The sequence below is a fragment of the Pongo pygmaeus genome, chromosome 19 (genome assembly GCF_028885625.2).
Source record: "Pongo pygmaeus isolate AG05252 chromosome 19, NHGRI_mPonPyg2-v2.0_pri, whole genome shotgun sequence".
In the NCBI taxonomy this organism is placed as follows: domain Eukaryota; kingdom Metazoa; phylum Chordata; class Mammalia; order Primates; family Hominidae; genus Pongo; species Pongo pygmaeus.
Genome location: NC_072392.2, coordinates 44,835,877 through 44,858,267, shown reverse-complemented (window position 1 = coordinate 44,858,267; position 22,391 = coordinate 44,835,877). Strand labels below are relative to the sequence as shown.

The following is a 22,391-nucleotide window of genomic DNA, read 5'->3' as shown; positions in this document are numbered from 1 at the left end:
TCACTTGAACCCGGGTGGGGGGGGTTGCAGTGAGCCGAGATCGCACCGTTGCACTCCAGCCTGGCAACAGAGCGAGAGTCCATCTCATAAAAGGAAAAAAGAGTTTTACCAGACTGGGTGCAGTGGCTCACTCCTGTAATCCCAGCACTTTGGGAGGTTGAGGCAGGTGGATCATTTGAGGTCATCAGGAGTTTGAAACCAGCCTGGCCAACATGGTGAAAACCCATCTCTACTAAAAATACAAAAAAAATTAGCTGGGCGTGGTGGCGGGTGCCTGTAATCCCCGCTACTCGGGAGGCCAAGGCACGAGAATTGCTTGAACCCAGGAGGCAGAGGTTGCAGTTATCCGAGATCTTGCCACTGCACTCCAGCCTGGGTGACAGAGCGAGACTTCGCCTCAAAAAAAAAAGTTTTACCATCTTTGCTTTTTGGTTCAGATGAGGAATGAATTCCACCTTATGGTAGTTGCAGTGCTGAATGTTTAAAGGACTGATGGGAGTGACTTATTGTGTCTATATTTATAGCATCACAGCCAATCAATAGAAACACTCACACACAAAATACACTGAAAAAACATTTTAACTTGCTATAGGTAACACCTTAAAGACATTTTAATGAAGGATTAGGTGATTGTTGCAGTTAGGCTTTGAAGAGTGACATGGTGCCATTTTAGACAAAACTAACACTCCTTGTTCCATACCAGAGTCTAAATATAGAATCAGTGGCATCATTACCTGTAATGTACTTAGGAACTACATTGAAATTTGAATCTGTTGAACTAAATTTTTCTCAGCCTTTTAAGTGACATTAACAATAGAGGAAAATTGGGATGTTGTCTAAAAGCCGATAAGGGAAAACTGAAATGGTTATGGGATAGTCTGCTGACGTGCTGAGAACTTTACCCAGACACCTCAGCTGGGATTGTATATATTGTTTTTAGTATAGGGACCTGTGTGTTGCTAATTTTAGAACAAAGTAACATGAAGTTTTTTTAGCTTTATGCAGGTTGGAATGGAATCTTTTTTCCTGGAATTTGAGTTCTTTCACAATCCATTACCTTTTTGTATCAAGGACAAGTGAAAGGCTTAGGTTTCTTTTCCTCTTTGATGGGAAGACTGTACTTGCTTTTGCTGGACTCAGGCATTATCTGCTTTTCTTTTGCATTTGCATTTGGTGACTGCTAAAAGGGTCCTTGAATGACATGCTTTCACAGCAAAGACAGTTGAGTAATTTTATTTTCTTAGAGACGTTTTATTTCTGTGGTTATAGTAAGACTCCCTGTTATTTGCTTTCATCATCAGCTTTGTTCATTCTAGGCTTAGGGATTGGCTTCAACTGTTTTACATTCATAGGCAAAGGTTCATTTTATATTCATATTTTAGTTCTCTTGGATTTAATTTGTAGCTTATATGTATCCATTGTATTGAATAGTTTCCTTCCTAGATTAGGTATTTCATAAAACTTCTAAATATTTTTAGGAATGTATTACTTATGCTTGACATCTTTATCATTATTTTTTTCATTCAAAATAGCCCAAGTTTCTTTGGAAGCTTGCATTTGGCAGTACTATCAAGACAAAATGCCTTTAGGACTGTATGGAGAAGGCACTTTCCACCACTACCTAACAAAATGGAATATATATATAATTTTTGACTTTATGTATTTCTTCTGTGATTTACCAGCTCATATTCTTTAATATTTTCCCCTTTGGTTATTTGTCTTCCTCTTATTTACCTATAAAAGTTCTTTGTATATTGTGGCATTCAACTCTTTTTTTATGTGATGTAAGTATTCCTTAAGGCTATGAATAAGAAGTGAGAAGGGAGGCTATTGCATTAAATGCTAATCCAAGATGGTGTTTGGTTAAATTGTTTTATTGTTTGCCTTGATTATTTGAGCAGTGGTAAGCTTCTTTTGTCTCTCCCTTTCCAAAGATGCATAGAAAAGCTCCTTCTGTCTGAAGTAAAGTGTTGGCTCTGTGTTGGTTATAATTTGCTTTTTCTGGCTTGCACAGCCTTCTTTTTGTTTTCTGTCTTCTGACAGATTATAGGATTGTGGGGAAACAGCGTCCAGGGCTTTTTCAGGAACCGTGCCATTTTATCTACAGGAGAAGCCATTGGCTTTGGCACTAGAAGGGAATTGGCTGTGCATTTAAAGATGCCAAATCATGCTCGATTCACAAGTTTGCTGTCTCATTTTGTCTATGTGTGTGAAACTTCTTCAGGATTTTGGCTTTTTACTTTTTCTACCATGTGCTACCCCATCAGTATGAAAAATTAACAACTTGCCCCTTCTCTCCAGCTCTCTACTCCCAGAACATACAACCCAAACATCCTAAACCATAACAAATGATGGAGCAGTCATTTTGAAGATTAGGGAAAAATATACCATACAAGTGTTTCCCTTTGGCACCCTTGTCGTGACTTTGAGCTTTAATTCTGGTTTATCAGTCATTCCTATAGAGTCTTTTTATTTTTATTTTTTATTTTTATTCTTATTTTTTTTGAGACGGACTGTCACTCAGTCACGCAGGCTGGAGTGCAGTGGCGCGATCTCGGCTCACTGCAAGCTCCGCCTCCCAGGTTCACGCTATTCTCCTGCCTCAGCCTCCCAAGTAGCTGGGACCACAGGTGCCCACCACCACACCCAGCTAATTTTTTGTATTTTTAGTACAGACGAGGTTTCACCGTGTTAGCCCGGATAGTCTCAATCTCCTGACCTCGTGATCTGCCCGCCTCGGCCTCCCAAAGTGTTGGGATTACAGGCGTGAACCACTGCGCCTGGCCTATTTTTATTTTTTTAAAGACAGGGTCTTGCTCTGTCACTGAGGCTTGGAGTGCTGTGGCACGATCATAGCTCACTATAACCTTGAACTCTTACTCCTGTGCTCAAATGATCCTCCCACCTCAGCCTCCCAAGTAGCTGGAAGTATAAACCACCCCCTACATCCCACCTTCATGCCTTTTAAACTGCATACAATAGATTTTGAAGCCTAACTAACTAGTTATTTTAGCAAATCTTCTTTACCAGATAATGCTTCTACTTTCATAGAGAGAAGTTTAAAGATACCATCTAGGTATAGGTTATTTCCATTTAGATTAAGGCCAGAAACGTTGTTATTAGGAGAAAAAGCCAATTTGGATAGGCTGGTTTGTCTAGTGTGAATTATTATATATAGGCACATGTTTTTCCTCTCTCTTCTAGGAATGATTCTCCTTCTGTCCTGTCCCATATCCATAGTCTCCCAAAGTCATGGGTTTGATTCTCTACTCTGCATTCTCTGTTGTAGTTTGCCTATTATTATTATTATTATTTTGAGATGGAATTTCACTCTTGTTGCCCAAGCCGGAGTGCAATGGCACAATCTCGGCTCACTGCAACCTCTGCCTCCTGGGTTCAAGCAATTCTCCTGCCTCAGCCTCCCGAGTAGCTGGGATTATAGGCAACCACCATGGCCGGCTAATTTTTTGTATTTTTAGTAGAGACAGGGTTTCACCATATTGGCCTGGCTGGTCTCGAACTCCTGACCTCAGGTAGTCCAGCCTCGGCCTCCCAAAGTGTTGGGATTACAGGCGTGAGCCTCTGTGCCTGGCCTTATTATTATTATGATTATTAATTTTTTTTTTTTGAGACAGAGTCTCACTCAGTTGCCCAGGCTGGAGTTCAGTGGTGCAATATCGGCTCACTGCAATCTCTGTCTCCCAGGTTCAAGCGATTCTCCTATCTCATCCTCCTGAGTATCTGGGATTACAGGCATGTGCCACCACGCCCGGCTAATTTTTGTATTTTTTAGTAGAGATGGGGTTTCACAATGTTGGCCAGGCTGGTCTCGAACTGCTGACCTCAGTTGATCCATCTGCTCGGCCTCCCAAAGTGCTGGGATTACAGGTGTGAGCCACTGCGCCGGCCTTATTACTATTTTTTTTTTTTTTAACAGGCACGTCTTCCCTAACTAAACTAAGTACTTTAAAGACAAATCTTATTCATCTTTTTGACTCTGGGGTCTAATAGAATTTCAGGCATACAGGAATACAGTACATGTTTGATGATGTTAGTGAATGAGTAAAACGAAATCTCAGATTTTATTTGGATTTTTATACTCCCCTCTAGTGTCTGAAACAGAAAGTGCAGCCAGTTAAAACCCTTTAATTACTGTTTACCTTGCTACTTTGAAGTGATAGTGCCAGGAATTCCCTTAAAAAAAATTACCACAGTGTTTTTCTCAGGCCTACTGTTCTCTTGAAGTCTAATGAACAGTAAAGGTTTTATCAAAGTTTCTATGCTCTGTGTCATGGGTGTTTGAATTCTGTAAATATGACGTAGCAGTTCTTTATGAGGAAATTGTCTTTTTAAGACTGTTTGCCTTCTTTTCGGGTGCAATCATTGTTTTTTTTTGTTTTTGTTATTCCGTTCTACTGGGAACTGTGTCGTTTTGATTGGAGTAAATTAAGTGTCAAAGTTACATTTTATTTTTTTTTGGTTATTATAAATGCCATTTAGGAAATTTGCAAAATAGGGTGCTCAGGAAATAATGAGGTGCAAACTGATCAGTCTAGAGGGATGTTACCTAAACTAGTTTTTAGTCTAGCCTATTGATCTCTTCCATCTATTTTTGAGAGATGTTTATGTTTTAATATCTTTTACTGACTATAAAAGACATGTTCAACATAGTTTAAAGATGATAAAATCTGTAATTTCACTAAGTTAACACAGTAAAAATGACAAAATTAATGCTTTTTACTTATTTATTTTTTGAGACGGGGTCCCACTCGCCCAGGCTGGAGTGCAGTGGCGTGATCTTGGCTCATTGTAATCTCTGCCTCCTGGGTTCAAGCAATTTTCCTGTCCCAGCCTCCCGAGTAGCTGGGATTACAGGCCCCCACTACCATGCTGGGCTAATTTTTTTTTTTTTTAATTGTAGCGATGAGGTTTCACCATGTTGGCCAGGCTGGTTTTGAACCCCTGACCTCAAGTGATCTGCCCTATTCAGCATCCCAAAGTGCTAGGATTACAGGCGTCAGCTACCATGCTGTGCCTTAATTTTTTTTTTTTTTTTTGAGACAGAGTCTCGCTCTGTTGCCCAGGCTGGAGTGCAGTGGCGCACTGCAACCTGCGCCTCCCGGTTTCAAGCGATTCTCCTACCTCAGCCTCCTGAGTAGCTGGGATTACAGATGCGTGCCACCACACCTGGCTAATTTTTGTACTTTTTTTTTTTTAGTAGAGACGGGGTTTTACCATGATGGCCAGGCTGATCTCAATCTCCTGACCTCGAGATCTGCCTGTCTCAGCCACCCAAAGTGCTGGGGTTACAGTCGTGAGTCACCACACCTGGCCGCTAATTTTTGTATTTTTTGTAGAGACAGGGTTTCACTGTGTTGCCCAGGCTGGTCTTGAACTCCTGAGCTCAAGTGATCCACCCACCCTGGCCTCCTGAAGTGCTGGGATTACAGGCATGAGCCACTGCACCTGGCCCGCTTTTTTATTTTTTAAAAGATGTAATAAAGGCCAGGCACGGTGGCTCACGCCTGTAATCCCAGCACTTTGGGAAGCTGAGTCGGGCGGATTACGAGGTCAAGAGATCGAGATCATCCTGGCTAACACGGTGAAACCCCGTCTCTACTAAAGAATACAAAAAATTAGCTGGGCTTGGTGGCGGGCGCCTGTAGTCTCAGCTACTTGGGAGGCTGAGGCAGGAGAACAGCATGAACCCGGGAGGCGGAGGTTGCAGTGCGCCGAGATCGCACCACTGCACTCCAGCCTGGGTGACAGAGCGAGACTCTGTCTTAAAAAAAAAAGATGTAATAAAACAAATTCTCTTCTTCACTTCTCCCTACCTATATTCTTATTCTCTCAATAACTACTGTTGACAGATTGGTGTAACATCTAGATATTATATTGGACCAAGAGATGTATATTTATATGTGCTTAAAAAATAGATGTGATGCTGGGCACGGTGGCTCATGCCTGTAATCCCAGCACTTTGGGAGGCTGAGGGGGGTGGATCACCTGAGGTCTGGAGTTCGAGATCAGCCTGGGCAACATGGTGAAACCCCGTTTCTACTAAAAATACAAAAATTAGCCGGGCATGGTGGCTCGTGCCTGTAATCTCAGCTACTCGGGAAGCTGAGGCAGGAGAATCGCTTGAGCCCGGGAGGCAGAGGTTGCAGTGAGCCAAGACTGTGCTGTTGCACTCCAGCCTGGACGACAGAGCGAGACTCTTATCTCAAAAACAAAAAGATCGGCCTGGCACGTTGGCTCATGCCTATAATCCCAGCACTTTGGGAGGCCGAGGCAGGCAGATCATTTGAGGTCAGGAGTTCGAGACCAGCCTGGCCACCATGGCAAAACCCCGTCTCTAGTAAAAATACAAAAGTTAGCCAGGCGTGTTGGTGTGCACCTGTAATTTCAGCTACTTGGGAGACTGAGGCAGAACTGCTTGAACCTAGGAGGCGGAGGTTGCAGTGAGCCGAGATTACACCACAGCATCTTACCACTGCACTCCAGCTTGGGCAACAGAGCGAAACTCCATCTCAAAAATAAATAAAATAAAACCAGGCATGTCATACAGCTCCTTTTCCATCTTCCAGGAGTACTTAGGTTGTTATATATGATATGTTTTGAGTTCCAAGGTAGCCTAGACTGCTTAATTTTAAAGTTTTGTTTTAAATTATAGTAGTGTTTGGGGGGATTAAGCAGTGTTGTAGAGTGTGATGTAGATATTTAATGTTATGTACTTGCAAGAACTCTGAATAAAAATGACATTCTAGGTAATAGCTTGCCTTCCCTGACCCCCGTTTTCTTTTTCTTTTCTTTTTTTTTTTTTTAGAGTTGGAGTCTTACTCTCACTCAGGCTGGAGTGCAGTGGCACGGTCTCTGCTCGCTGTACTCTGCCAAGTAGCTGGGACTACTGCGCGAGTTACCATGCCTAGCTACGTCTAAAATTTGTGGTAGAGATGGGGTTCTCACCATTTCACCATGTTGACCAGGTCTCGAACACCTGGGTTCAAGTGATCTGCCCGCGTTGGCCTCCCAAAGTGCTGGGATTACAGGTGAGACACACCGCGCCCGGCCAGTTTTCTTAAATGAGCCCCATGTAGTGCTCTATCACTACACCCAAGAAAATATACCACAGTGTTTAAAATGTCCTATTCCATGCTGGGCGCGGTGGCTCACGCCTGTATTCCCAGCACTTTGGAAGGCCGAGGCAGGCGGATCACGACGTCAGGAGATCGAGACCATCCTGGCTAACACAGTGAAACCCCGTCTCTCCTAAAAATACAAAAAAAAAATTAGCTGGGCGTGGTTGTGGGCACCTGTAGTCCCAGCTACTCCAGCTACTTGGGAGGCTCAGGCAGGAGAATGGCGTGAACCTGGGAGGCGGAGCTTGCAGTGAGCCAAGATCTCGCCACTGCGCTGTAGCCTGGGCAACAGAGCGAGACTCCGTCTCCAAAAAAAAAAAGGAAACAACTGTCAAAATCAGGAAAATAACATTGACACATTACTTCCATATAATTATCAGATCCTCTTCAAATGTTGCTTATTATTATACCAGTTATATGCTTTATAGCAAAAAGGATCCAGGTCAGAATCACACATTGCATTTATTTTTCGTGTTGTCTTAGTCTCCTCCAGTCTGGTTGCTGAGAGTATGTTCCCCATAATATTAGGTATATGACTGAACAAGGATTAGGTGTTTGCTTCCTAATTGTACTGAAACCTGCTAAAGGAGTGGTTATCTTGGGATTTAACTGGATTGGATACATCCAGCTAAATACATTGGACGTTTTGTATCTGAAACAGGTTGGAGCCAACTATGTGTGTTTTTTTTTTGTATGTGTTTTTTTTTTTTTTTTTTGGCTGATGATTTCATGTATTCCCTTCTCCACCCCACCAACTTCTAGATACATACTTTCCCAACATGCCTCCAACCACCCCCCGCCCCTTAATTTCTGCGTCACGGGAAGCAGGAGTTTCCGACGGGGAGGATTGATGTGTGCAATTGATTTAATATGCAATCCTAAATCCGTCCACTGTTACAGTGCAGTGCAGTTGATTAGACTAGAGGCAGAGAGGCTTGGGGAGCATCTTTTTACTGTCGAGTGTCTCCAGGTGGCAATTGCTGTTGAAGTCTGAGGCACTCTGGGAGGTATCGCGTGGGTGGGTGGGGGGGTCTCGTACCTAGGCAGAAAGTGGGAGGGGACAAGGGGGACAGAGGGAGAAGGGGTGCAAAGGGGCGCAGCTTCACCTGGCCCAGCTACGGGATGCTTGGCTCCTGGCTTTGGGGTGGGGGCCGGGAGAGATGGGGGCAGCGCTAACAAAGAGGAGCCGAGTCGGGCCGGGTCCGCGGGTAGCGGGCCTATCCCGGTGGCTGACCTCCCTGTGGGCCTCCCCAGTTGGCTGTTTGGCGAGTCGCTCTGCTGGCTCCCTGGCTCGCCATTGGCTGTGCAGACAGGAGGGGGCTCGCGAAGAGCCAGGGTGGAGGTGAGGGGGCGGGGCTGGCTTCCGGCGGCGGCTGGGAGCAAGCGGCAGCCGGCTGGGGGAGGGGGTGTCGGCGCACCGCGGAGTCCTGCGCTCCGTGAGCCTGGCACCCGGAGCAGCCGCCTCCCCCTCCCCCTGCCTAGACCGCTAGAAGCCCCCTCTCTTCCATCCTCCCGGGGCGGGGGTGAGCTGGGCTCAGCTGCCCAAGGCGGGCGGGGCGGAGCCAGGAGCCCCACCGAGCGCTGCGGAGCGAACCTCACCTTTCCAGGGCGCAAGATGTGTGTGTGCTTTTTCTAACGCGACCCCGACTTCAGCCGACTTAACCTTGTAAGAAAAGGGGAAATGGAATGGGAAATAATATCTCTGGATCCCATCAGTTTATTTTGATTATCTGTTTCTACCCTTCATCATTTTTTTTCCTTCGTCTCACCCCTGCAGATGGGTAGGGTAAGGAGATTCAGGACTCTTATCTCTTTTTACTGATGTGTCGATATCGGTCGCATAGTAAAATGCACAGAGAAGAAAAGAGGAGCCCTTTTTTGTGTGGTATCTGATGCAGTAAACCGTAATTAAAAAAGAAAAGGCAAGCTAGGAGTGGATATTTGGAACTGTACTGCATCCGTGTCCATTAAGGTTGTCTTCACCATTTTCCTCCTTGGGACTGCCTTGATCAGCAATAACAATCTGAAAGGAGAGGAGGTGCTAGTGGAAAGAGGGAGCAGCCCCAGTCAAATGGTGGTTAAAGGAAATCCTGATAGTTGTTAGCAATTAACTCTGCTAAAGTCTCTTCCTGGAGTACATTGTCACCCGCTTTGTGTAGTAGCTCATCTCTGTTGGAGAAACCTGACTAGAGCAGGCAAACTTACCTTGCTGTTGCTGAAACTTAAAAGTCTTATCTTTTTCTCTGTTGGTATATTTCTTATATTCACAGACCCTCGGAGGGATTAGTTTCTATCGTCAAAAACCAAAACCAAACTTAAAACAAACCTCCAGATGTATTTTAGTTCGTGGTTTGTTTTTGTTTTTGTTTTTTGAGACGAGTCTCGCTCTGTTGCCCAGGCTGGAGTGCAGTGGCGCGATCTCGGCTCACTGCAACCTCCGCCTCCAGGGTTCAAGCGATTCCCCTGTCTCAGCCTCCTGAGTAGCTGGGATCACAGGCGCCTACCACCATGCCCAGCTAATTTTCTGTGTTTTTAGTAGAGATGGGGTTTCACCATGTTGGTCAGGCTGTTCTCGAACTCCTGACCTCGTGATCCTCCTGCTTCGGCCTCCCAAAGTGCTGGGATTACAGGCGTGAGCCATGGCGCCCGGACTCGTTAGTTTTTTTAAAAAGGTTCCTCTCCCCAAACTTACGAATTTGGGTGGCTGCAGCATTACAACTTAAATGAAAATTTTTTTTGAGTTCCTTTGCTTCATCATCTTTGGGATCCTTTATTTCTGAAGAACATCCATCTCCAGTCAAAATCGGGAACCTCTTTGCAGGCTTTAAATTGAGAAAAACATTTTCAGTGGAAAATAGAAAATCCAAAATTTTTGATGTTAGAAACAAAGGGAGTTTGTGTGTGTGTGTGTGTGTGTGTATGTTGGGTGGCAATGTCCATACCACACTTGCTTTAAGTGGACATTTTCTTTCTTTCTTTTTTTTTGAGATCGAGTCTCGCCCTGTCGCCCAGGCTGGAGTGCCGTGGCGTGATCTCGGCTCACTGCAAGCTCCGCCTCCTGGGTTCACGCCATTCTCCTGCCTCAGCCTCCCCAAGTAGCTGGGACTACAGGCGCCTGCCACCACACCTGGCTAATTTTTTGTATTTTTAGTAGAGACGGGGTTTCACCTTGTTAGCCAGGATGGTCTCGATTTCCTGACCTCGTGATCCGCCTGCCTCGGCTTCCCAAAGTGCTGGGATTACAGGCGTGAGCCATCGCGTCTGGCCTAAATGGGCATTTTCAACGAAACGTGTTTGGACCAGGTTTATCTTAATGTTGATTAGCAAAGAGCTACAGTACCAGAAGGGATGAATTTTTTTTTTTTGGCAACACTTTGATAAATATTAATTAAAATGGTTCAGAGTTTATGTAATACAGGTTGTTTCCCACTGTTGTAACTGGGGTCCACTTTTGAAGACAGAATTGATACACTGGAGCTGTCTTACAGTTTTGGCTAGATTAGTGATTTTTTTCTTTGCATTGATTTATTAGATCTCTAAACCATTAGGAGCAATTTGGGATGAAAGCAAGTATTATAAAAAATAGGGATAATGGGATAGGAAAACATTTCAGCTGTGGAAAGTAATAGGGATTAGGAAGCTTACTTTACCTTTTTTAAAAATAAGATTTCAAGTACCTTAGAATAGACATGTTACTAAAAAGTAGATTCACAGTAATCCTGTGTCAGGTTTTGGGTTTTTATTACTCACTTGTCCCTTAAGGCTCCATGAGTTGTATTTAAATTGGGAGGGAAAGGGGATCCCCCAGATGTTGACTTAGTTAACTTGCTACTGAGAGTGAACTGTTAAAAATCACTGATTGAAGCTTTTACAGTTAGCTAGTATATAAAACAAAGTTAGCTAGTATATAAAACAAAGTTAGCTAGTATATAAAACAAAGTGCGCTTTGATGTCTAAGGTATAGGAACCTGGGGAAGTGACCAAAAAAACCAGTTGGAGGGCGGGGTGCAATGGCTTGCTCCTGTAATCCCAGCACTTTGGGAGGCTGAGGTGGGTGGATCACTTGAAGTCAGAAGTTAAAGACCAACATGGTGAAAACCCCGTGTCTACCAAAACATAAAAAAATTAGCCGGGTGTGGTGGTGCACTCCTGTAGTCCCAGCTGCTTGGGAGGCTGAGGTGGGAGAATTGCTGGAACCCTGGAGGCAGAGGTTGCAGTGAGCCAAGGTTGTACCACTGCACTCCAACCTGGGTGACAGAGTGAGACCCTGTCTCAAACAAAAACAAAAAACAAAAAAAACCAGTTAGAGGCTGTACAATTTCAACTTGCTTCTGTCAAGAAACAAGTTGCCCTTCTATTTGATATCTGGGTGGTTTTTATGTTCTCTACCCGTGGGTGAGCAGTAAGTACAGCTTTATAAAGTTATACTTCACTCACTTTTTTATATTACTATTTTTTAATTTTTATGTTTTGTAGAGAATAGGGTCTGGCTCTGTTGCCCAGGTTGGTCTCAAACTCCTGGCCTCAAGCAGCCCTCCCAGAGGCCTCTCAAAGTGTTGGGATTAAGGTGTGAGCCACTGCACCCCTCCACGCCCGATATTTCTATTTTCTTGACTGATTTGTGTGATCACTATTTTGCATGGTGCAATAATTAGGGGTTCCTGAAAGAATTTTCCCAGGAGACAAAAGACTATGTATAGAACTAATCGTAAATGTATTTGCACTGATGTACAAATATCATTTAAGGGGCATGGAAATCCTGGAATTTGGTCATCTGCAAGGAAACAATTATAGAAAGCCATAATCTCTTAGGTTGAGGGGGCATAGTGCTGGTTGAGGTTAAAGCAGTTGATTTAATTTTCTTTAGCAGTCTGTTTTTATCCATCCTGCTTATTTCATTTTTCTTTTTTTTTTTTTTTTTTTGAGACGGAGTCTTGCTCTGTCACTCAGGCTGGAGTGCAGTGGCACAATCTCTGCTCACTGCAGCCTCTGCCTTCCAGGTTCAAGCAATTCTCCTGCCTCTGCCTCCTGAGTAGCTGGGACTACAGACATGCACCACCACGCCTGGCTAATTTTTGTATTTTCAGTAGAGACAGGGTTTCACCATGTTGGCCAGGATGGTCTCGAACTGACCTCAGGTGATCCACCTACCTCGGCCTCCCACAGTGCTGGGATTACAGGCGTGAGCCACCGTGCCCGGCCTACCCTGCTTATTTCTGTGAGTCACAGCTTGGAATGTGTTAAGAAAAAGGACTCCTTATGTTCTCTCTAAAGGGAGACTCGAGACTAATCCCCTGTTCACATCAGAAGTATAAAATGATCCCCTTGAGAAGGTGAAAGAAAAATATTGGGCCCTTGGTATTGCTTGATTCTCAGAATAATCAGTTTGAGTGTTGTAGGGTTTGGAATTGGGAAAAGCTTACTCTAGGTGAGAAAATATTAGAGGCAAAGGAGACTCTGAGAATGCTCTCTCAATTGTCAGAGACTTATTTAGAACAATGGATGCATTCATATGGAGATGTGGGTGATGGTAGTTTTTAGCTTTTCAGCTTTTTCAGTCAGGTGTCAGAGACAATATTTTGTGTGTTTAAGCACAATCCCCTCCCCCAGGGTTTGACTCTTGGAAGCTGAATCTTTTGAGGAAGTTGTTTGCTATGAGTCTGAATCCTGAAAGTCGAGGACTTGGTGGAGTCTGTAATCTGTTTACCACTCAGATGAGGATGTAGAATTTATTGTTGGTGAGTTACTGAACTCTTCCTAAAGAATGGTTGCTAGGCAAATTTTATCTCAATCAGTTTAACCCTTAGTAGTTTACAGTCTACTCTCAGTGAAGGCCAGAGCTGTCTTTCTAATGATACTGTCCTTTAAGAATCCTTGTTGGATATGCATGTATGTTGTTCAGTGGCTCAAAATAAAGGATTAGAATGATGTATGGATCTCTCTTCATCCAGGACAATTTAGCTTTTGGTAACTTGGGCTGGTATTGTTATTAATTTCTCTCCTAGATCAAATGGTTGGTGGGGTTGCTTTCTAACGTTAAGACACCACTGTGTTTGATTATTTTGGTTTTGTAACTAATAGGGCAATGAGTAATGCATTCATTTTGGAAACAGGCCAGTGGTAACACAGCTCTTGGGCCTGCTGGATATGTGGAAAAATAGGACAGAGTAAACAATTGAGGGCATAAATAATGAATCTCCCAACTGAGCCCTGGGAGAGTGAGGGAGATTATCCTCAGAGCTGTTCAATCTGGCAGTAAAAGGGAGAGTCCACTGAATTAATTACCCAGACTGTATTTGATACTGCAGGAGTTATGAGATTGTTAAAACCATTCAAAACAAAGTTACCTTTCCGATACAAACTTTTAATCCATCTTTTTGTTTGTTTTAAACCAGACATTTGAATTGTTCATTTATTTTTTAGAATCCAGGCCTTTGTATCTTCTTTAAACTTTGTTCTATATGTTAGCATTCTGTGAACACTTGATGATCCTTTTGTTTAGTCAGATCTTAGACGTTTACTTCATTAGAGATTTCATGATCTGTAAATACATAAAACGTCTCACAAAAGGTTAAGACAAGAGTTTGGGCCAGATGCGGTGACTCATGCCTGTAATCCCAACACTTCAGGAGGCTGAGGCGGATGGATCACTTGAGGCCAGGAGTTCAAGACCAGCCTGACCAACATGGTGAAACCTCATCTCTACTAAAAATATGAAAATTAGCTGGGCGTGGTGGCACAGGCCTGTAATTCCAGCTACTCAGGAGGCTAAGGCCGGAGAATTGCTTGAACCCAGGAGGTGGGGGTTGCAGTGAGCTGAGATCGTTGGACTGCACTCCAGCCTGGGTGACAGAGTGAGACTCCACATAAAAGCAAAACAAACAAACAAAAAACCACACACAAAAAAACAAGCGTTTCTTCAGCCCAAGAATCATTTCCAGTATTAAGATAAATATTTGCCAGGCGCGGTGGCTCACTCCTGTAATACCAGCACTTTGGAAAGCTGAGGCAGGCAGATCACCTGAGTTCGAGAGTTCGAGACCAGCTTGACCAACATGGAGAAACCCCGTCTCTATTAAAAATACAAAAATTAGCTGGGTGTGGTGGTGCATGCCTATAATCCCAGCTACTTGGGAAGCCCAGGCAGGAGAATCGCTTGAACCCAGGAGGTGGAGGTTGCAGTGAGCCGAGATTGTGCCATTGCACTGCAGCCTGGGCAACAAGAACGAAATTCCATCTAAAAAAAAAAAAAGAAAAAAAAAGATAAATACTCTTACTTTTGGATAGTTTTTATCCAGTGAATTAAATGAACGTTGGTCTCAGCATTTCTCTGAAGTAGGGAAAACTAATGCCCTGTGATTATTTAAATAACTTAAGTGATTTGGTAGCGAAGCCAGACCGAGAGCCAAGGTCTCTGAATTCTTCCTTTCTCTGAATTTCTAATATAGCTTATTATTTTCTCCAAGAAATTTCAGGAACCCTATTTGAAATGATTTGAAGTTTTCCTATCTCTACCCTGAGAGGCTTTTTTTATCTTTCTGGTTGTGAAGGCAATCCAAACACCAGTATGCTATTATTAGTCAAAAGAAGAATGCTCAAGATGAGGTATTGGAGAAAGAAAAAATAAAGTTGTTAAGAAAAGACCAACTTGAAGGTGATTTGATTTTGTTTTGTTTTGAGACAGGGTGCCGTCCCAATTATATTGCCCAGGCTGGCCTTGAACTCCTGGACTCAAGCAGTACTCCCGACCCAGCCACCGAAGGGATCACAGGTGTGCACCGTGGTGCCCGACTTCCAGATTGAAGTTTTATTATAGTTGGTGCTGGTGGATCCCAGGAAGGAAATACTGGGCTGGTTAGATTAAATTCAGTCATGGACTGAGTTTGTTATGTTGCAGCCTAACTGAAAAGGGCAGAGGGCATCTTTACCAAGATATGGGCAAGACTCTGGTTAAGAGTTCATTCCTTAGATTCACAGAGACCCAAAAGTGGAAAAAACAAAAGTTCATTCCTGATCTTTGAAAAGTCTGTTATTGATTATACACACTAAAGGGCAAGCAGGCAAAGTATAGACAGGTGAAATCAATCCAAAGATATTCTCAAGGACACTTTTTTTTTTTTTTTTGGATGGAGTTTCGCTCTTGTTGCCTAGGTTGGAGTGCAATGGCACGATCTCGGCTCACTGCAATGTCCACCTCCCAGGTTCAAGCGATTCTCCTGTCTCAGCCTCCCAAGTAGCTGGGATTACAGGCGTGTGCCACCACATGCACCATGTGCCCAGCTAATTTTGTATTTTTAGTAGAGATGGGGTTTCTCCATGTTGGTCAGGCTGGTCTCGAACTCCCGACCTCAGGTGATCAGCCCGCCTCCACCTCCCAAAGTGCTGTGATTACAGGCATGAGCCACCGTGCCCTGCCTCAAGGGCACATTTTTAGGCAATAGCTTTAACTTCCTCTGGTTTTTAACTGAGATTTTCTAGGCATACAGACTACTGAAAAATTTGTTTTTTTCTTTGGTCATTCAACTAAGCAGTAGGCAAGATAGCCAAGAACTTGTATTACACTTAGTTTTGTTTTGAGACAGAGATCTCACTTTTTTGTGTTTCTCTTTCTTTTTTTTTTTTGAGACAGGTTCTCACTGTGTCATCCAGGTTGGAATATAGTGTGATCACAGCTCACTGCAGTCTCTACCCCTTGGGCTCAGGCAATCTTCCCATCTCAGCCTCTTTTATTTTTTTTGAGATGAGAGGCTTGCTCTGTCACCCAGGCTGGAGTTCAGTGGCATGATCTCAGCTCACTGTAACCTCCACCTCCTGGGTTCAAGTGATTCTTGTGCCTCAGCCTCCCGAGTAGCTGGGATTACAGGCATGTACCACCACACCAGGCTAATTTTTGAATTTTCAGTAGAGACGGGGTTTCACCATGTTGGCCAGGCTGGTCTCAAACTTCTGGCCTCAAGTGATCTGCCTGCCATGGCCTCCCAAAGTGGTGTGAGCCACCATGCTCAGCCCATCTCAGCCTCTTGAGTAGGTGGGACCACAGGTTCGTGTCATCATGCCTGGCTACTTTTTTCATATTTTGTAGAGACGGGGTCTCCCTATGTTGTCCAAGTTGGTCCCAAACTCCTGGGCTCCAATGATCCTCCCACCTTGGCCTCCCAAGTGCTGGGATTAGAACCATGAGCTGTCATGCCCAGACTACACTTAGTTTCTTTCTTTTTTTTTTTTTCCTGAGATGAAGTCTCGCTCTGTCGCCCAGCCCGGAGTGCAGTGGCGCGATCTCAGCTCACTGCAAGCTCTGCCAATGGGGTTCACGCCATTCCCCTGCCTCAGCCTCCCGAGTAGCTGGGACTACAGGCGCCTGCCACCATGCCTGGCTAATTTTGTTTTTGTATTTTTAGTAGAGACAGGGTTTCACTGTGTTAGCCAGGATGGTCTCGATCTCCTGACCTTGTGATCCGCCCGCCTTGGCCTCCCAGAGTGCTGGGATTATAGGCGTGAGCCACCGCGCCCGGCCTGCACTTAGTTTCTTAATAATCAAAAGTAGTATATAACTCAGTACTGGACCTAGAAAAATTCAGCTCAATGTAGTATCCTTGGGACAGTTTTTTTGTTTAATACTAAATATAAAATCTATATTAGAGGCCGGGCGTGGTGGCTCATGCCTGTAATCCCAGCACTTTGGGAGGCCGAGGTGGGTGGAGCACAAGGTCAAGAGATCGAGGCCATCCTGGCCAACATAGTGAAACCCCATCTCTACTAAAAAATACAAAAATTAGCTGGGCGTGGTGGCGCGTGCCTGTAGTCCCAGCTACTCAGGAGGCTGAGGCAGGAGAATCACTTGAACCTGAGAGGTGGAGGTTGCGGTGAGCCGAGATCGCGCCACTGCCCTCTAGCCTGGCGACAGAGCAAGACTGTGCCTGAAAAAAAAAAAAAAATCTGTATTAGCATTCTCCAGAGAAACAACCAGTAGGTTAAATATATAAGAGGGGATTAGGACTTGGCTCATTTAGTTATGGAGGCTGAGAAGTTTCACAGTATGCTGTCTGCAAGCCCGAGAACCAGGAAAGCTGGTGGTGTCATTCAGTCTGAGGCCAAAGGCCTAAGAACTAGGAGCTCTGATTGCCAAGGGGAGGAGAAGATAGATGTCCTGGTTCCCGAAGAGACCTGACCTTTGTTACTTAATCACACTGAGGTGCTATGGAGAATTAAAATCTTTCAAGTAAGTCATACATAAACTAGCTTTTGATACTGAAATGTCATTTTTGTTTGTTTTTTGCTTTTTGTTTTTTTTTTTTGAGACGTGGTCTTGCTCTGTCACCCAGGCTGGAGTGCAGTGGCACGATCTTGGCTTACTGCATCCTCTGCCTCCCAGGTTCAAAAAGTTCTCTGCCTCAGCCTTCCAAGTAGCTGGGATTACAGGCACCTGCTACCACACCCAGCTAATTTTTTGTATTTTTTTAGTAGAGACGGGGGTTTCACCATCTTGGCCAGGCTGGTCTTGAACTCCTGACCTCTTGATCCAAAGTGCTGGGATTACACCTCGGCCTCCCAAAGTGCTGGGATTACAGGTGTGAGCCACCGCACCTGGCCGAAATGTCTTCTTTGTTGGTGTCTTCTGCCCATAGTATATGTAAATAATTCATCATATGTGGGTGAGCTGTTGGTAGCTAAGCCAAAGAAACAAACTGCAGCCAGATGCAGTGGCTCATGCCTGTAATCCCAACACTTTGGGAGACTGAGGCAGGGGGATTGCTTGAGCCCAGGAGTTCGAGACCTGCCCAAGCAAGATGGTGAGACCCTGTCTCTCTATAAAAAAAATTAGGTGGGTGTGGTGATGTGTGCTTGTCCTCCCAGCTACTTGGGAGGCTGAGATGGAAAGATCCCTTGAGCCCAGGAGTTCGAGGCTGCAGTGAGCTGCTATCATGCTACTGCACTCCAGCCAGGGTGAGAGAGCAAGACTGTGTCTCTAAAAAGAAAAAAGAAGAACCTGGGTACGGTGGCTCATGCCTGTAATCTCAGCACTTTGGTGGACAGATCACTTGAAGTCAGGCATTCGAAACCAGCCTGGCCAACCTGGTGAAACACTGTCTCTACTAAAATTCAAAAATTAGCCAGGCGTGGTGGCATGCACATGTAATCCCAGTTACTCAGGAGGCTAAGGCAGGAGAATTGCTTGAACTTGGGAGGTGGAGGTTGCAGTGAGCCGAGATTGCACCACTGTACTCCAGCCTGGGCGACAGAGTGGGACTCCCTCTCAAAAAAAAAAAAAAAAAAGAAAAAGAAAAGAAACAAACCTCTCTTCTTACCAAAGCAAAGTTTTCTAACACTGGGCAATACTTGCTAATAATCAGAGCTGTTGGCTGAAATGAAATCCATTTAGAATAGTCAGTGTGTGATGAAAGTAGTACTGTCATCACTTTTTTGTTGTTTTTGCAGTTGTATAATTTTGTTTGATGACCAGTGGTTAGTTCTTATCCACATTGAGTGTCTGTAGATTTTGAAAGTGGTAACAGGTACATAAGTAACCAAAGTATAGAGCTTGTTTTAGTGAATCTTTATCTTCATTACATTTTCTGGACAACCACACAGGGATACACTGTGTGAGACATTCCTTATTCCTTTGGCCCAGACAGCTTTGTTGAGCCTGCTATCAATGTGTGCGTCTGGGGTCCTCATCTCCCTCATGGCAAATTCCAGATCTCTTTGAGTGCCTGAGGGGCTTGCTTCTTAGAGGCTCACTCCATGAATGCACTTGTGAATCTCAATAGTGTATTCTTGGGTTACCACCTGGTTGATGGCAGAACAGCCTTTCTTCTTACCACCCTTTGCGGGAGCCATTCTGCTAGGCCCAAATTGGAAAGCAGTCATCACTTTAAAGCTGGGGGTTTCTGGCTGGGCGCAGTGGCTCATGCCTATAATCCCAGCACTTTGGGAGGCCGACGCTGGTGGATCACTTGAGGTCAGGAGTTTGAGACCAGCCTGGCCAACATGGTGAAACCTTATCTCTACTAAAAATGCAAAAATTAGCGGAGTGTCGTGGCAGACACTTGTAATCTCAGCTACTCAGGTGGCTGAAGCAGGAGAATTGCTTGAACCTGGGAGGCAGAGGTTGCAGTGAGCCGAGATTGCACCATTGCCGATCACACCATTGCACCTGGGCCACAGAGTAAGACTCGGTCTCAAAAAAAAAAAAGCTGGGGGTTTCTTTAAGTGCTGTTTGCTGGGAAGATATTATCTGAACAATCACTTTTTTTTTCTTTTTTTCTTTTTTTTTTTGCATTCAGCAAAGTGTTTTTGAGGATCAGTTGCTGAACTGAATGAAAATCAGATTTTATGCTACTTGCAGAATTGAGATGATTTAGACAACATTCGTGTTGCTTCAAAGGAGAAGCATAAGCATTATTAGTCATAACTTAAGATTTACTTCCTTCCAAAAGCTAAGCACTTCTACCACTGGCATTTTATTTATCTTTATTCTTATTATGTAAAGGACAGGACTTAATCTATTTTAAAAGGAAAGATGTATCAAGAATGTGAGAAGTTGAAGACAGCTTATCCTAAATTAGGATGGAAAAGTTCCATATACTGGGTTCCTGTATGGACCCTGTGCATTACCCAGCTATTCAGCTGAGAATGGTTTTACTATAATAATAATAATAATAATAATAATAATAATGGTTTTACTATAATAATAATAATAATAATGGTTTTACTATAATAATAGTAATAATAATAATAATAGTAGTAGTAGTAGTAGTAGTAGTAAAGTGCTCCCAAAGTGCTGGGATTATAGGCGTGAGCCACCACACCCAGCCTGTTTTACTATTATAAAGACATTAATTTAGCAGCTGTAAAGGTACTGGTTTGGTTTTTGCTTATCTTATTTTTCCAGAACTTTTTCTTTTCTTTTTTTTTTTTTTTTTTTTTTGAGACGGAGTCTTGCTGTCACCCAGACTGGAGTGCAGTAGCATGATCTTGGCTCACTGCAGGCTCCGCCCCCCTGGGGTTCACGCCATTCTCCTGCCTCAGCCTCCCAAATAGCTGGGACTACAGGCGCCTGCCACCTCACCCAGCTAATTTTTTGTATTTTTAGTAGAGACAGGGTTTCACTGTGTTAGCCAGGTTGGTCTCGATCTCCTGACCTCGTGATCCGTCCGCCTCGGCCTCCCAAAGTGCTGGGATTACAGGTGTGAGCCACCGCGCCCGGCCTTTTTTTTTTTTCTTTGAGACGGGGTCTTGCTCTGTCATCCAAGCTGGAGTGCAGTGGTGTGATCTCGGCTCACTGCACCCTCCTCCTCCCAGGTTCAAGCAATTCTCCTGCCTCAGCCTCCTGAGTAGCTGGGATTACAGGTGCCCGCCACCACGCCCAGCTAATTTTTGTATTTTTAGTAGAGATGGGGTTTCACCATGTTGGTCAGGCTGGTCTTGAACCCCTGACCTTGTGATCCACCCGCCTCGGCCTCCCAAAGTGCTAGGATTACAGGTGTGAGCCACTGCACCTGGCCAGCTTTTTTTTTTTTTCAACAAAATGTGGAACTAGTAGCTTAATGAAGAATCCACATCTTAGTTCTAACTTGTCTTGCCAGGTATTACTGTGCTTTCACTAAAGTGCTTTACAAAATATTTTAATATTTGGGCTATATTTAGTGAGGTATGGTGCAATTGGAGAGTGATACTGTGTTAGAACTTTTCTCCAGAGAGACTAAAAGAACCTTTCATTTTAAGAAAAGTCCTTTGACTATTTCCATAGTCCCTGGCAAAATTAATTTGGAAAAGGCAGCTTTTTAAGCCAGATATATTTTTATTTTTGCCTCTTCTCCAAGCTGAACCAGTGTCCCAACTGAAACGTGTCGTTCTTATCAGTGATAGTATATTGTGGGAGAAATTGTTCCTTAGTGCGCCTAGAAGTAAGAAGCTTATGCCACTTCAGCCTGCACATCAATTTTAATAGCTCTCTAAAATTGTTTATACCAACTCCCTCCACCTCACATCTGTCCACATCTGCTCATCTTTCAGTTCCTCACAACTAGTTAAGAAAGTATCATAGGCCGGGCGCAGTGGCTCACGCCTGTCATCCCAGCACTTTGGGAGGCCAAGGCGCGCAGATCACCTGAGGTCGGGAGTTCGAGACCAGCCTGACCAATATGGAGAAACCCCGTCTATGAAAAATACAAAATTAGCCAGGTATGGTGGCTCATGCCTGTAATCCCAGCTACTCGGGAAGCTGAGGCAGGAGAATCGCTTGAACACGGGAGGCAGAGGTTGCTGTGAGCCGAGATTGCGTCATGGCACTCCAGCGTGGGCAACAAGAGTGAAACTCCGTCTCAGAAAAAAAAAAAAAAAAGAAAGAAAAGAAAGTATCATTGCTCAACCAGAGAAATGCCAGTCTTTATCAAAGTCATAGTTACATACAACAGCAGTCTTTGGTATGTGTGGAAGTTTGCATTACTTTGTTTTATTATTGTTTAAAGAGCCTTTCTTGCCAGGTGTGGTAACTCACACCTATAATCCCAGAACTTTGGGAGGCCAAGGCAAGAGGACCTCCTGAGCCTAGGAATTCAAGACCAGCCTGGGCAACAACCGAGATCTTGTTTCTACAAAAAATAAAATAATTACCCAAGTGTGGTGGCAATCATCTGTAGTCCCAGTTTACTCAGGAGATTGAGGCAGGAGAATCACTTGAGCCTAGGAGTTTGAGGCTGCAGTGAGCTATAGTGGTGCAACTGCACTGAAGCCTGGATGACAGAGTGAGTCCTGTCTCTTAAAAAAAGAAAGTTTTGGCCAGGCGCAGTGGCTCACGCCTGTAATCCCAGCACTTTTGGAGGCTGAGGCAGGCAGATTACGAGGTCAGGAGATCGAGACCATCCTGGCTAATATGGTGAAACCCCGTCTCTACTAAAAATACAAAAAATTAGCTGGGCGTGGTGGCGGGCGCCTGTAGTCCCAGCTACTTGGGAGGCTGAGGCAGGATAATCGCTTGGACCTGGGAGGTGGAGGTTGCAGCTGAGATTGCACCACTGCACTCCAGCCTGGGCAACAGAGCGAGACTCCATCTGAAAAAAAAAAAAAAAAAAAAGTTTTTCCATCCTGACTAACATGGTGAAACCCTCTCTCTACTAAAAATAAAAGAAATCGGCCGGGCGCGGTGGCTTACACCTGTAATCCCAGCACTTTGGTAGGCCGAGGCAGGCGGATCACGAGGTCAGGAGATCGAGACCATCCTGGCGAACACTGTGAAACCCGGTCTCTACT

General features: G+C 44.3%; 1 protein-coding gene across 11 annotated transcripts in view; it reads left to right on the top strand.

Moving 5' to 3' along the window:
- FAM222B (family with sequence similarity 222 member B) overlaps positions 1-22,391 on the top strand; it is a 99,348-nt gene that overhangs the window by 33,898 nt on the left and 43,059 nt on the right. Inside the window, exon 1 of one of the 11 annotated variants that reach the window (XM_054458716.2) lies at positions 8,488-8,805. The exons of 8 other annotated variants lie outside the window; for them this stretch is intronic. The gene's annotated coding sequence lies outside the window, so the exon portion shown is untranslated. Of the gene's footprint in view, positions 1-8,487; positions 8,806-22,391 lie in introns of those variants that run through there. 2 more of the 11 variants (XM_054458722.2, XM_054458724.2) reach the window with 2 other exon arrangements.